A 15,574-nucleotide genomic window follows, 5' to 3' on the forward strand; every position below is an offset into this window, starting at 1 on the left:
ACAGGATGGGGCAATGATTCATTCAGTTGTTCATAGGGTTACAATTAGTTGAAACATAGTCCATGACATATGTTCCAAACATGCTAACGACAACAACAATCCACAAAATAAGGAACCCAGGTAGCACAGCGTGTAAGCGCTTGGCTGCTAACTGAAAAGTCGACAGTTCAAACTCACCAGCTGCTCTGTGGGAGAAAGATATGGCAATCTGCTTCCATAAAGATTACAGCATTGGAAACCCTATGGGGCAGTTCTACTCTGTCCTACAGGGTCATTATGAGTCGGCATCAACTCATTGACAACAGGTACAGATAAGAGTATTGACAAAATACAAATTACATGAATTTGCCAAATATTCTTTCCTGATGCAGTTGGTAATTAATAAAAAGTTTATCAATGTCATATATTAAATGCAGAGAAAGACCAAATTAAATAATGGAGAGAATTTATATTTTGCCATGTACTATGAATAAGTATTGCTCTAAGCTTCTGTTAGGCAATTAAATATTTTCTTTTAATTTAAATAATTCTAGTAGATTGAAAGATTTATTGTTTAGTGCATATAATGACTTTTATTTTATTATAAATCTTATTGAAATTCTCTAAATAGGCTTTAAATCTAGGTAATAGTGACAAAAACTATTTAATTTTGTGGGGATGACAGGAGATGTTAAGACGCAACATAAATAAACCATTGAACCTGTTTTCCTATACATTTCAGGGTTCATTAGTCAACTTTGTCTATCTATCCTTCTTCAAACCTCTTTTCTATTTGGGGGTGTGTATAGGGTTGCTATGAGTCGGAATTGACTTTACAGCCATGGTTTTTTTTTTTTTTAAGGGATCAGTGGTGGCTCAGTGGTAGAATTCTCACTTTCTATGCAGGAGACCTCAGTTTGATACTTGGCCAATGCACTTCATGCAAAGCCATCATCCATCTGTCAGTAGAGAGTTGTGTGTTGCTGTCATGCTGAACTGGTTTCAGTGGAGCTTCCAGACTAAGGCAGACTAGGGGAAAAAAAAGCCTGGTGATGTACTTCCTAAAAGTTATCCAGTGAAAATCCTATGAATCACAATTGTTCAATTCCATTGTGTTGTGGTCACCATGAGTTGGCCGCCAACCCCACTGTAGCTAACAACAACAGTATAGAACTTAGTCTCACCTAAAGAGAGGTCTGGCCTTTGAGCACCAGTGATGATTGTTGGGAATTTGAACCACTGAATTTCCATTTGAGAAGCAATTAGTAGCTTCAATCAATCTGACATTAACTAAAACACCCCCTATGACTGAAGGATGTAAAATAACCTTGAAACCTGAAATACACATTATGTCTTCAGTAATATTGGGAAAATGCTCTAGTGGGGAAGACAATGTCCAGGAGAGTTCCATAATAAAATGGAAATGGCTTGCACAGAAACATGCTACCAGAGGAGTGCAAGGAGGTACTCACTAGGAGGAAAACTTTTTCCCCTAGGGCCAACTGTGGAACCAACGGAGGAACTTCTAGACCCTATTGCCACTGGGGCGATGTGGTATGAACACCCCTCAAAGGACCAACAATGAGTTTTTTGGTTTATTGATGACAAATCCAAAGTGAATGGGCAGCATCCTGTTTTGAAGGCCAACACCCTGATTGAAGAAGGTAAAACCAAAACACTTCAGTGGGCTTAATTGAACGTTGTTGGCCCCGTGGTTGAAATTTTAGTAACTCATGGGTGGTGGCTAATGGACAGATCATATGATCAGGGACAAAGGCAATGGAAAACTGCTCTATTAAAGGGATGACCATATGGAGCATTAAAAAAAAAAAAAACGTTGCTGGTTGCATCGATTCCGACTCATGGCAACCCTATGAGACAGAGTAGAACTCCCCCGTAGGGTTTCCAAGGAGTGGCTGATGGATTCCAACTGCTGACATCTTGGTCAGCAGCCTGAGCACTTGACCACTGCACCACCAGAGCTCCGTATGGAACTTAAAAAAAAAAAAAAAGTTGCCATCGAGTTGATTCTGACACATAGCGACCCTATAGGACAGAGTAGAACTGCCCCATAGAGTTTCCAAGGAGTGCCTGGTGAATTCAAACTGCCACTCTTTTGTTTAGCAGCCATAGTGCTTAACCACTATGCCACCAGGGTTTCCATATGGAGTATAGCCCTATGGAAATTACTATGGGAATTTGAGAGGTGCATAAAATAGGGCATGTCACTGCCTGTCAGAAGAATCCCCTTCCAGGATCAGAAGGTGATTGGAATCTCTGAGTAGATATTCTGATGTGCTCGCCTGAGTTGGCCACTTGGGTCCCAGAAATGAGTGGACAAGGGACACTGCAGCATGCAGAGATGGGCTGCATGTAGATATTTTCTTCTTGTACTATCTGCCAATAAAAACAGTTATTTCTGCTAGTGAGAGAGACAGAGACTATGAATCGCTTCCATGTAGAAAGCCCCATACATAGCAAGCAATTCTGCCTGATGCCAGTATCCCTAGAGCTTACAAGTGGGTCCTAACAAGAATTGACATTTACTCTTAACTAGACTTTGCTTTCCCAGGGGTAGATGTGAATGGTCAGAATACTATAAAGAAACTGGGAGAGAAGATACTGCACCAATTTGAACCACTAAATTACATTTCTTCAGACTAATGAATGTACTTTCATCCTCAGACTGATAGTTTGATAGGTGGAACAGGTAAAGGAAACATTGGTTGTCTAAAATAGGGAATGATAGAGCCATGAAGGTTTGGCTTATGTGTTTTTAGAAGTGTGTGCTCACACTCAACTTGAGGGGGTAAAGGAAGGGTCCACACTGGATAGATTGTTTGCTTTTCTGGTGAATCTTAGGAAGAGGTAATTGAGGAGAAGGCTAATATTACCATGCAATCCTTCCCATGACGAATGGGAAGGATGCTAGAATGACTATGAAGTTCTTTCCAATTGGGATGGGTGGGGGAAAATTGTGTAACCACTATACAATTCTTCCCCACATCACCTCAACATTCTTCTTTCCTACCTGATGTGATGGTCTTTTGATGAGGGCTCCACCTGTGGGTGCCAGATTCAGGGATGATTCCTAAGCAAGAAACTGTAATTTATACTTTAATTTATGTTAGAATTTCTAAATGCCTAATGGGATGGATTGTGCTGTTGCATCACCAAATCTGGAAAAACTGGGGTTAGTAGTAAATGCAGCTATGTTGTCTGTTGGTTAAAATAGTCCTCTAGTTCTCTACCTATATAATCCTGCCCTGTAAAAATTAGAGTGGACTGAGAGGGGAGGCACTTGCTGTTGGCAATCTAGACTAGCACAGTGGTTGAACCTAACATACCTTCCAAAGGTGGAAAAATCTGGTTACAAATGGAGAGACAAAGGAATAGTACCTGGCGGGTAAGAGAATGAATAAACAAGGTATTTAATGAGTAAAATCCAATATTACTTTTACTGCCTCAAGTGAGGCTCAGAGCAAGAGATAATACTGTCTCTTAGCTCAATTATGCCAGATTTAGAAAGGGTTAGGTCATATTCTGTTATGGTCACTCCTGCTTTCTGAACCTGCCAAGATCAAATGGAAACCTGCAAACCTGAATGGCATCTTTCAGGGAGAGGTTTTGGCTATATGAGAGTGGACTTAACTAACTATTAATTACTGAGTAGGAGTCTAGTAATGCACCAGTATTTTTTACTATTATTTTTCAGGTTACATCTACCATACTGTGAAATGGTATAACAATGGTGCAGTGTGATTAATTACTTTTATGTATGGCCTTTCTAGCCACAGTCTTGTAACTCCCACACAAGTGATTGGGTGGGACCGTGTAATAGGGTAATTGTGGTCTACCAAAGGGATTGGTCAGTTTTGCCTTAAAAGAGAGCCAATTTCAGAGCAGAGAAAAAGAGCCCACCACCACCTAGGAAAGAGAGACCAGCAAGAGAGACCATGCAGCAGAGACCCAGCAGCAGGAGACGGCAAGTTGGGCTTCCCAGTCTATGGAGAGAGAAGGCTGAGAGACTTTGGGCAGAGACTAAAGGCCAGGGAGAGACATGCCTGCAAGCATGGCTAGGAAGAGGCTATTCTGATGGAAGAACTATATCCTGAGTGTTCCTGAGCCTGAATTGTAACTGTTACTTCCCTAATAAACACCATAACTGTGAGTATGCTCTGTGAGTTCCATGTGGCCATTGCAATGAATTATCAAACCTAGCATAGGAGTAAAGAGAGCTGTGTGAGGGACGGTTGTTGTCTGTATTAGTAAAGATGGCGGAGAGAGAAGACTTATCTGGCCTCTACATCGTAGTAGTCAGCCTTGCACTGTTGATCTTGGTTCTCCTTTCCCCTTGAGGGGCTGGAGGAGGTTAAACATTGCCCCCATGTCATTTTTACAAATGGCATAGATAATACTGATATTGATGGTCAAATACATAAGAAAATTGAGTAAAAAGCTTCTTTTCACTACCCTATACTGGCTCCTTCAAATATTAGGCATAGGATCACGTAGTCTATAAAAAGTTCTGGTCAAAAGCCAGGGAGGTGGCCTTTGTACTAAGGAGTTTGGCTTCACCTAATGAAAAGTTTGAGGAACCCTGGTGGCACAGTGTTTATGAGCTCAGCTGCTAACCAAAAGGTTGGCCGTTCAAACCCTCCAGCTGCTCTGTGGGAGAAAAGACCTGGTGATCTGTCCCATAAAGACTACATCCTATGAAATCCTATGGGGAAGTTCTACTCTGTCCTATAGGGTTGTTTTGAGTAAAACTTGATTTGATAGCACACAACAACAACGACAAATGAAAACTCTGGTCTTTGTCCCAGCTCCTGGGAATACCTATAAATCCTTGGAACTTCCCATATGATAGGGGTATCTTTGTTATTCATAATGGGCTCTTTGGACCGCACTTGCTGGCTTATTCTAATGAGGTGACTCATGTTGGACTCCTAGACAGTTAAGGCTAATGAGATGACTCAGTGTGGGGGCTAGTCAGGCCAGAAAGAACATCTATTTGATTAGAGGATTGGGATTTTGAGCCTCAGTGATATCAGCCCAACCTCTAAGGTTGGGGAAAGGATGCTGGAGATTGACTTCAAGCACATGAGCAATGGTTCAATCACTCATGCCTACACAATGAAACCCCAACAACAACTAAGAACACTGAAGCTCAGGTGAGCTTCACTGGTTGGCAGTACTCTTTGAGTATTGTCATACTTCGATGCTAGGAGGGTAACCTCATTGAGGATGATGGAAGTTTTGTGTTTGGAACCCTTCCAGATTTCACCCTAAGTGTCTCTCCTTTTGGATGGTTCAAATTTGTATCATTTTATCGTAAGAAAATGTTAATCATAATACTTTCCTGAGTTCTTTGAGTTGTTCAAGGAAATTATCAAACCTGAGGGAGTCTGTGGGGGCCCATGAGTTTTTAGCCAACTGGTCTGAACTGAGGGAGACCCTGGGCATTCCTGAACTTGCAACTATTGTGTGAAGTCAGGGCAGTCTTGTGGAGGACTGTGCCCTCCGACTGTGTTGTTTGGCCAAACTCATTGAAGGAAGTGTTCACCATTGTATGTTTTATCATTTTCTACTTTCCACACAGAAACTAAATCACAAATTTCATTCTTTCTCCTATCACTGGAAAGTGATATATATGAAACCAAGGCTTTTGACGTAGGGTTGTATAGCCTTGAGCTTTGTATCTGGAATGAATGATTCAAACATTAAAAAAATAGATATTCATTTTCAAAGGCTGAAAGGGTACTAAGTAGCAATGACAGTGGTGAACTGTGGCAGGGGTGTCCTATAGCAATGGTGGGAATATTTTAGCCAGTTCGTCCAATTTAAAGATTGATTCACATACCCAGTTTTCTAGTTCTTGTAACCAAGAATGCTGCCAGACACAATGCAATCTTTGGTCACAGTTACAGCTAATGCTAGACCAATGCATTCTTAAAACGTTACTTCCTCAGTTAATTGCACTTTAATTCATTATGCTTTTTATTTCTTATTCAGTGACATGAACCATGGTTACATGTGTACTAGGTCTTACAACTTAGATTTCTCTTAACCAAATCAGGAATGTAATTTGTTGTAGTTAATAACACTAGGGATTTGTATTTCAGGTAGTACAACCACATAGTTGCTACAGAATGCCAGAGATGTGTAGATCTCTGCATATATTTGCATATTTTACTTTAATATTTTATTGCTTTTTGAAGAAAAGGTTATAGTTTTAAAATCTGGAGAAAATATAACTGCTTGACCAATATAAACCCTATTGTTATGCGAATTATTTTATAATAGATATAAAGAAATTTTACTGGGTAAGACACAAGGGCTGTATAAAGCCATAAAAAATCAAACCTGTTGCCATTGTGTCAATTCTGACTCATAGTGACACTATAGTGACCCTATAGGACAGAGTAGAACTGCCCCATAGGGTTTCCAAGGAGTACCTGGTGGATTTGAACTGTCAGCCTTTTGGTCAGCAGCTGAACTCTTAACCACTATGCCACCAGGGTTTCCAACAGCTGTATAAGATAAGTACATTCCTAAAAGGCCAGCAATTTTATCTCCAATTATCATTTTTGACAGTATGGTACTTCTCTATATCAAGTCAATCATTTTCTGAGTAGCTTTATTAAACAAAATTCTCAATCTATGAGAAATGAGGAAATAGAATGAAAATTTTTCTTTTACACTCCTTTGACTGTGTATCCTTATTTTGTTTTGTATGATTCTAGTATTATTTAAGAAGAGTTCTGGGAAGTGCTTATGAGTAATAGTTTAATAAAGAGTGATATAACTGATTCTGGATCCAGGTATCTCACAAGGCTGCAATAAGCTGTTGGCTCTGACTTCTGTCAACTCAAGACTTCACTGGGGCTGGATCCACTTCCAGACTCATTCACTTGGCTATCAGCAGACTTCAAAAGATCTGATTCCAAGTTCACTGGTGTAACTGCTGGTAGGAGAGAGTCCTCACCACATGAGCTCTTTACTCATACCTAGTGATAAGAGAGAAAGATGTATAAATATATTTACTGCTGTTATTAGGTGCCATTGAGTCAATTTTGACCAATAGTGACCCCATGTGATAGAGCAGAACTGCCTCATAGAGTTTCCTAGGCTGTAATCGTTACAAACGGTGATCACCATATCTTTCTCCCGTGAATCACTGGGTGGTTTCGAACCGCCAACTTTTACAGTTAGCATCCAAGCTATTAACCATTGTGCTACCAGCGCTCTTGCTAAAAGTGCTTAACCATTGTGCCACCAAGGGCTTTTGTTAATCAGTTAGCTAGAGTCACAATAATTCTGTATTAAAAAAGCAAAACAAAAAAACCTGATATTGAGGGGATAATAAGAACAAGCATTTATTTTATTTTTCCTTCTTTTATTGAAATACATAACATACATATTAAGATTGCTTAAACATAAATGTCCGGTGAAATATTATAATTGATAGGACCACAGAAGACTCTACCTGTTTATCCCTATCACAAAACCTTAGATACAGCTGATATTCTTTGACTTATAATTGCCTGTTTTTGTCCATTCTTGTAGTTTATTTTCTTTCTTTTCATGTATTTCATTCTATGAACATACTAATCATTTATTTATTTACTCTAAAGTAGTGTTAATTTAAATATACCAAGAGCTGAAGTCCCACTCTTTATTTCCTCTTTGCACATACCGTAGCTTGAGCTCCCATGTCAATCATGTCCAATCATACTCATGATTCAAGGCTATTACATGACTTTTTCTACATCTGTGCTTTTGAAAGTGTTGTTGACTGCCAGAATTGTCCTTTCTCCATGTCTTTTTTTGAAAAAAAATCCTACATTTCTTCTTAATGTCTCTTTTAAATTATCTCTCACCTTTTCCCAATCTTGTACGCAGCTTAAAAAATTGCTTGTCTTCTAAATTTTTACATTAATTTGTTGATATTTCAATCCGAGCATATATATTGTATTATAATTATTTTTTGCATGACTTACCCCTCACATTTTTTCAACTTACCAATTGTATTCTTACAAAGTTTTGTCCACAATTGTAAGAAATTTTACATTTAGTAATTTCTCCAAATTAAATTTGATATTCTTTCAGATCCCACCTCCCAGGCTAAAAGGAAATTCATTTTCAATCATTTTGGGGTTTACCCTTAAATCTTTTATGAGTTCATACAATCACTTCTGACTTAAGTGGAAAAAAAAATACAATAGGACTGTGGAAAGAAATACAATAGCACCACTCTTGCTCTTGCTCCTTGAAATTAAATTGCTATCATGCACTAGTCTCCAACATCTTATCTGGCTCTAGGGTATTTGTGCTGTTGGTGGGTTCAGAGAAAACCCTACAAGTGGTCTTCCATGGTGAAGCCATACCCATTATCCTATTACCATCCCTTGCAGTGGTTAAGAGTTATGGTTGCTAACCAAAAGGTCGACAGTTCGAATCCACCAGCTACGCTTGGAAAACTTATGGGGCAGTTCTTCTCTGTCCTATAGAGTCTCTATGAGTTGGGATCAACGCGACAGCAAAGGGTTTTTTTATAAGTACCTCTGTTTGTAAGCATCAGCCTCAGCTTCTGAAATAATGGTCCAAGTCTACCCTAACTTCTAAGGTAAGTTTTCCAAACTTTGTGTACCAAAGGTTTCCATCCTTTTTTCCCCTCAAAAAGATTCTCAACTTTTTTCCTCTCAAAAAAGTATCTTTTCCCTGCTTCTCAATTAACCATTTGTCTTAATTATCTACAGTGATTATAAAATATGGAATCTCTTTACTTTATCGCTTTGGGCAGGAAAGGAATATATATCAAGTTTTATAATCGCTGGCAGATGTATTGCATTGTGCAAATCTGCTGCAAAAGACCTCTTTAGAGTGTTAAAAAAACAAAATTGTCCCTTTGCGGAATAAAGTGTGCCTGACCTAAGTCACAGTATTTTCAATTGTCTCATCTACATGAGAAAGCTGGACAATGAATAAGGAAGATCAACAAAGAATCGACGCATTTGAATTATGGTGTTGGCGAAGGATATTGAATATACCATGGGCTTCCAGAAGAACGAACAAATATGTCTTGGAAGAAGTACAGCCAGAATGCTCCTTAGAAGTGAGGATGGTGAGACTTCATCTCATATACTTTAGACATGTTATCAGAAGGAACCAATCCCTGGAGAAGAACATCATGCTTGGTAAAATAGAGGGCCATTTAAAGAGGATGACCCTCATCAAGATGGATTGACAGTGTGGCTGCAACAATGAGCTAAAACATAGCAATAATTGTGAGGATGGAGCAGGACCAGGCAGTGTTTCATTCTGTGGTACATAGGATCACTATGAGTTGGAACTGACTTGATGGCACCTAACAACATTAACAAATCCCTAGTATAAAATGAGAGAAATAGAAGTTAAAGCAAGTTACTTTTCACTAATAACTTATTCAATGTTTTCTAAATCTGTTTTGTTACAATTTAATCTTTTTTTATCATGAAACTTCTGTCTCACTGTGACATTTAACCATCTCCCTATCTGGAATGTCATACCACCCTACGGTAAGCAGTCCTCTTATCATGGAAAAAAACTGAACTAAACAAAAAGCTAGTTGTTTCTGGCTTTTGCATGCAGATAGAAGTACAAAGTGATCTTCAGATAATAACTGCATGTGTGAAAATTTATTGGTATCAACTAGTTTGTATTTCTGTTTTCCTATTGCTGCATTTTACAATGTGAAGTATAAAACATACATAGTAGATGTTTGTGCAGTTTTTGATATATGTTCAGATCAAAGAATAAAATAATCTTGTAATCATTTCCAAGGATATAAACTAGAATATTATCTTAGAATCCCTACCCCTACTGAATACTCCTTCTTGATCACATCTCCTTCCTTCTCTGGCAATGATCACCATTCTAAGATTTATTTTTCTCTATAGGTTTAAAAATACGTTTTAATGGCATTTGAAAAAACGTATAGTTTCACCTGTATTTGAACTTCATGTAAATTTAATTAAGCTGTGTTTATTATTTGATAAACTTTATGATTGAGAGGTTCATTTATGTGTTTAGGTGTAATTTGTTTATTGTCATTACTGAAAGGTACCCAATATGTGAATACAACACAACTTATTGGTTTATTTTCATTTCCATGAGTGTATGGATTATTAAGTAGCCCTGGTGGTACAGTGGTTAAGCATTCAGCTGCTAACCAAAAGGTCTTCAGTTTGAACACACCAGCCACTCTGCAGTAGAAAGATGTGGCAGTCTGTTTTCATAAAGTTTATAGCCTTGGAAATCCTATGGGGCAGTTCTACTCTGTCCTTTAGGGTTTCTATGAGTCGGAATTGACTTGACAGCAATGAATTTTAGTTTATATGAAGTATTTATAGTTTGGGGATATAAATAATCCATACTGTTAAACAATGATGCCACAATATTCTTGTATAAGTATACTGGAACATATTTTTACAATTGCCCCTAAAGCATATAAGTAACTGTGAAATTATTGAGTCATAGATGATGTACATCTTCACTAGAAATAACAAAACATTTGTATGAATTCACATCACCAGTAGTGGTGTATTAGAATTCCTATTGCCCCACATCCTCAAAAGATACTCTCATCTGTGTATGTGCAGTGATATTTCAGGGGTCCCAGTTTTTTCTCTATGTAATCACCATTTTTAACAATTTCTAAATGTCCATGGGCCATTTGGATTTCCTCTTTCCTGAAGTCTCTGTTCAGATCTTTTCCATATTTCTCTATTAGATTGTTTGTTGTTTTCCAAGTATTTGTGTGGACATATGTTTTCACTGCTCTTGAATAAATGTCTGAGGAGTGGAATAGTGGGTCATATTGTAATTGTATGCATAGACATTGACACATTGTTTTCAAAAGTGGATGTACCATTTTGTCTTCCCACCAGTAATGTATGAGACTTCCAGTTGTCCCATGTACTTGCCTCACTTAGTATACTCAGTCTTTTTCATTTTACTTATACTAATACGTCTAGTGGTATCCATTACGGTTGTAATTTTTAATTCCTTGAGAAGTACTATTTTGAGCATCTTTTTATATGCTTATTTACCATTTTACATACATATTTTTTCAATATCTGTTCAGAATATTTGTTTATATTCTTATCAATGGGATATAAGATTTCTTTATATATTCTGGATAAAATCCTTTATCAGATATTTGTCAATTATTTTTTCCAGTATGTAGTCCTTTTCTCAAAAGTCTCTCAAAGAGCATGCAATTTTCATTTTTCTTTTATAAGTCATGGATGACCTAAGATGTGGAGAAGTTTTTAACTCTAGATCTATAAAGATTGTCCTTGTTTTAGACTCCAGTAATTATGTGTCTCGGAATTCACAGAAAATTGCTGTTAATATTATGTGTAGGTTTCCCTTTTGTTATATTGATTGAATCCCTTTTTACTGTCTAGTCTCACTTTAATCTCCCTACCGTGTTCTCTAATGTATTGAGTATAAATCCTTAGATATTCATGTAACTATGTAAGAAAGGTGGTACTATTTTGTGCAGGTATGTACTTTATTCTTTTATAAATAATATTGTGGAAAACTATAAAATAATCAATATATCAGTGGGGGCTACTTCTGAACTTTGTTTTCTCTTCTGCTCATCTATCTTTGTGCAAATAGCAGATGATCTTGTTTACTGCAACTAATTAGCAAGTCTTAAAATCAAGGAGTCCTCCTACTTTGTACTTATTTTGAAATTGTTTTGGTTATTCTGCATCCTTTGCATTTCTAGATAAATATATTAATCTGTTTGCCAATTTCTACAAAATACATGACAAGATTATGATTGGGATTATGTTGAACCTATAGAAAAGTTTAACAAAAATTAACAATATTGACATTTTTGATCCCTTGTTAATATCTATTATTTGTTGTTGCTGTTAGGTGCTGTTGAGTCCGTTTCAACTCATAGCAAGCCTATGTACAACAGAATGAAACGCTGCCTGGTCTTGTGCCATCCTCACAATCCCTGCTATGCTTGAGCCTATTTTGCAGCTACTGTGTCAATCCATCATATTGAGGGTCTTCCTCTTTTTTGCTGACCCTCTACTTTACCAAGCATTCTGATTGTACTTCTTCCAAGACAGATTTGGTCATTCTTCTGTCAGTTCATGGTATATATAATATTCTTCGCCAACACCAAAATTCAAAGGAGTCAATTCTTCTTCAGTATTCCTTATTCCTCGTCCAGCTTTTGCATGCATATGAGGTAATTGAAAACAGCGTGACCTGAGTCAGAAGCACCTTAGTCTTCAACGTGACATCTTTACTTTTTAACACTTAAAGAGGTCTTTTGCAGCAGATTTGCCCAATTCAAGGCGTCTTTTGATTTCTTGACTGCTGCTTCCACGGATGTTTATTGTGGATAAGTAAAATTTAATCCGAGACAGCTACAATATTTTTTTCCATTTATCATAATGTTGCTTATTGGTCCAGTTTATGAGGATTTTTGTTTTCTTTAAGTTGAGGTGTAATCCATACTGAAGGCTGTGCTCTTTACTCTTCATCAGTAAGTGCTTCAAGTCCTCTTCACTTTCAGCAAGCAAGGTTGTGTCATCTGCATATCACAGGTTATTAATGAGTCTTCCTCCAATCCTAATGCCCTGTTCTTCTTCATATAGTCCAGCTTCTCAGATTATTTGTTCAGCATACAGATTGAATAAGTATGGTGAAATGATACAACCCTGATGCACACCTTTCCTGACTTTAAACCACGCAGTATCTCCTCTTTCTGTTCAAACGACTGCCTCTTGATCTATGTACAGGTTCCTTATAAGCACAATTAAGTGTTCTGGAATTCCCATTCTTCTCAATGTTATCCATAGTTTGTTATGATCCACACAGTCGAATACATTAGCATAGTCAATAAAACACAGGTAAATATCTTTCTGGTATTCTCTGCTTTCAGCCAGGATCCATCTGACATCAGCAGTGATATCCCTGATTCCATGTCCTCTTCTGAATCTGCCTTGAATTTCTGGCAATTCCCTGTCAATATACTGCTGCAGCCGGTTTTGAATTATCTTCAGCAAAATTTTACTTGCATGTAATATTAATGATATGATTCGATAATTTCCACATTCAGTTAGATCATCTTTCTTGCAAAAGGGGCATAAATATGAATGTCTTCCAGTCAGTTGGCCAGGTAGCTGTCTTACAAATTTCTTGGCATAGGCAATTGAGGACTTCCAGTACTGCATCCGTTTGTTGAAACATCTCAATTGTTATTCCATCAGTTGCTGGAGCCTTGTTTTTTTACCAACGCTTTTAGTGCAGCTTGAACTTCTTCCTTCAGTACCATCGGTTCCTGAACATATGCTGCCTCCTGAAATGGTTGAACGTTGACCAATTCTTGTATCTATTACTTAGATCGCCTTTAATTTACCAGAATAATACTTAAAGGAGCTATGTTATCAAATTCATCTCTAAATATTTTATTTTTGTATATGTTTTATGAATAGAATGTGTATCTAAATTTTATTGTTTAGTGTAGAATATAGATATAGGATATCATATATGGCACATGCATATATATACATAATGTGTACATCTTAAATATATATAGAATAAATATTCAAGATGTTTTTATATTTAAGATGTGTATATACGTAAACATACACATATATATAAGTATAAACATATATATATGTATATACTAGCCCTGGTGATGCAACAGCTAAGCACTCAGCTGCTAACAGAAATGTTGGCTGTTTGAATCCACCAAGTGGTTCCCTTGGAGAAAAATCTGGCCATCTGCTCAGATAAAGATTATGGGAGCCTAGAAAGCCTATGGGGCTATTCTACTCTGTCGGTATGAGTTGAAGATCAACTAATGGCACCAACCAACAATACCATATACATACATATATATATATATATATATAAAGAGAGAGAGAGACAGAGAGACCCTGGGTGGTACCAATCGTTTCAGGCTGGACTACTACCCAAAATGTCGGTTGCTATTCATTTAGTCTCCTTGAGGAGCCTCAGAAGGCAGGCCTGTTGATCTGCCTCTGTAAGATCATGGCCTTGAAAACACTATGGAGCAGTTCTACTCTGCACACATGAGATTGCCATGAATTGGAATCAACTCGACAGCAACCAACAAAAACAAGTATACACACACACACACACATTCTAAATATGCACATAAATATATTTATATATGTATGTGTATGCATATATATACATACATATTATATATGTATACATGCATATTTAAGACACATATATATGAGGATATATATGTATATGTATATATATGGGTATGTCTGTGTGTGTATATATATATTTGACCTTGAATCCTATAATCTTGCTAATCTTCATTATTATTTGTAGTAGTTTTTTGTATATTCTTTAAGTTTCTAAGGAGCCATGGTGGTGCAATGTTAAGTGCTAGGCTGCTAATCAAAAGGTCAAAGGTTCAAGCCCACCAGCTGTTCCTTGGGAAAGAAGATCTGGAGATCTGTTTTCATGAAGATTAAAAAATAAGTAAAAAGAAAACCTAGCTGTTGGGTCGATTTCAACTCACAGCAACCCTATAGGACAGAGTAGAACTGCTTCATAGGGTTTCCAAGGCTATAATCTTTACAGAAGCAGACTGCCACATCTTTCTCCCGCAGAGCATCTGGTGGGTTCAAACCACTGATCCTTCGGTTAGCCAATTGCTTAACCACTGTGCCACCAGGGCCTAGAAAACCCTATGGGGCAATTCTACTCTGTCCTACAGGGTCGCTATGAGTAGGAATGGACAAGAAGAGTTTCTTCATAGATGAGCATGTTGTTTACAAATAAGGATGATTTTATGTCTTCCTTCCTAATGAACAGTATTTGCATTTTATTTTCTTGCCGTATTATATTTACTAGGAACACCAGTGCAATGATGAATAAAAGTGGTGACAGTGGACACTTAGATCTGTTCCCAATTTTGAGGGGAAATAATTTAAACGTTAATGTTTAAATATAAATTTATTTGTAGAATTTTTTGTAGATATCTTTTATTAGTTTGAAGCAGTTGCCTTCTATTTCTACTTTGCTGAGTGTTATCACTTCATTAGATTTTTTATTTTGTTTGGGTTTTGATTTTTTTTATTGTACTTCAGGTGAAGGCTTACAGAACCAATAATTTCTCATGAAACAGTAGCACACATATTGTTTTATGACATTGGTTAACAACCCCACAACATGTCGACCATATAACTTCTCAACCCTTTTTTTTGGTGAAAATACACATAGCCAAAGATACATCATTTCAAAAATTTCTACGTGCACAGTTCAGTGACATTGACTACACTCTTCCAATTGTGCTGCTATTCTCCCTTAAGACGAAGGCTTACAGAACAAAAAAGTTTCTCATTTAACAGTTACTACACGTGTTGCCCTATGACAAGGGTTAACAATCTCACAACACATCAACAATATCCTTACTCAAACTTGGGTTCCGTATCAGCAGCTTCCTTGTCCCCTTCTGCCTTCCAGCCCTTGTCACTGGACTACTGTACCTCATTAGTCCCATTTGGTTTTACAGGGCTGTCCACTCCCAGGC

Source organism: Trichechus manatus, unplaced genomic scaffold, assembly GCF_000243295.1.
Source record: "Trichechus manatus latirostris isolate Lorelei unplaced genomic scaffold, TriManLat1.0 scaffold00095, whole genome shotgun sequence".
NCBI lineage: Eukaryota > Metazoa > Chordata > Mammalia > Sirenia > Trichechidae > Trichechus > Trichechus manatus.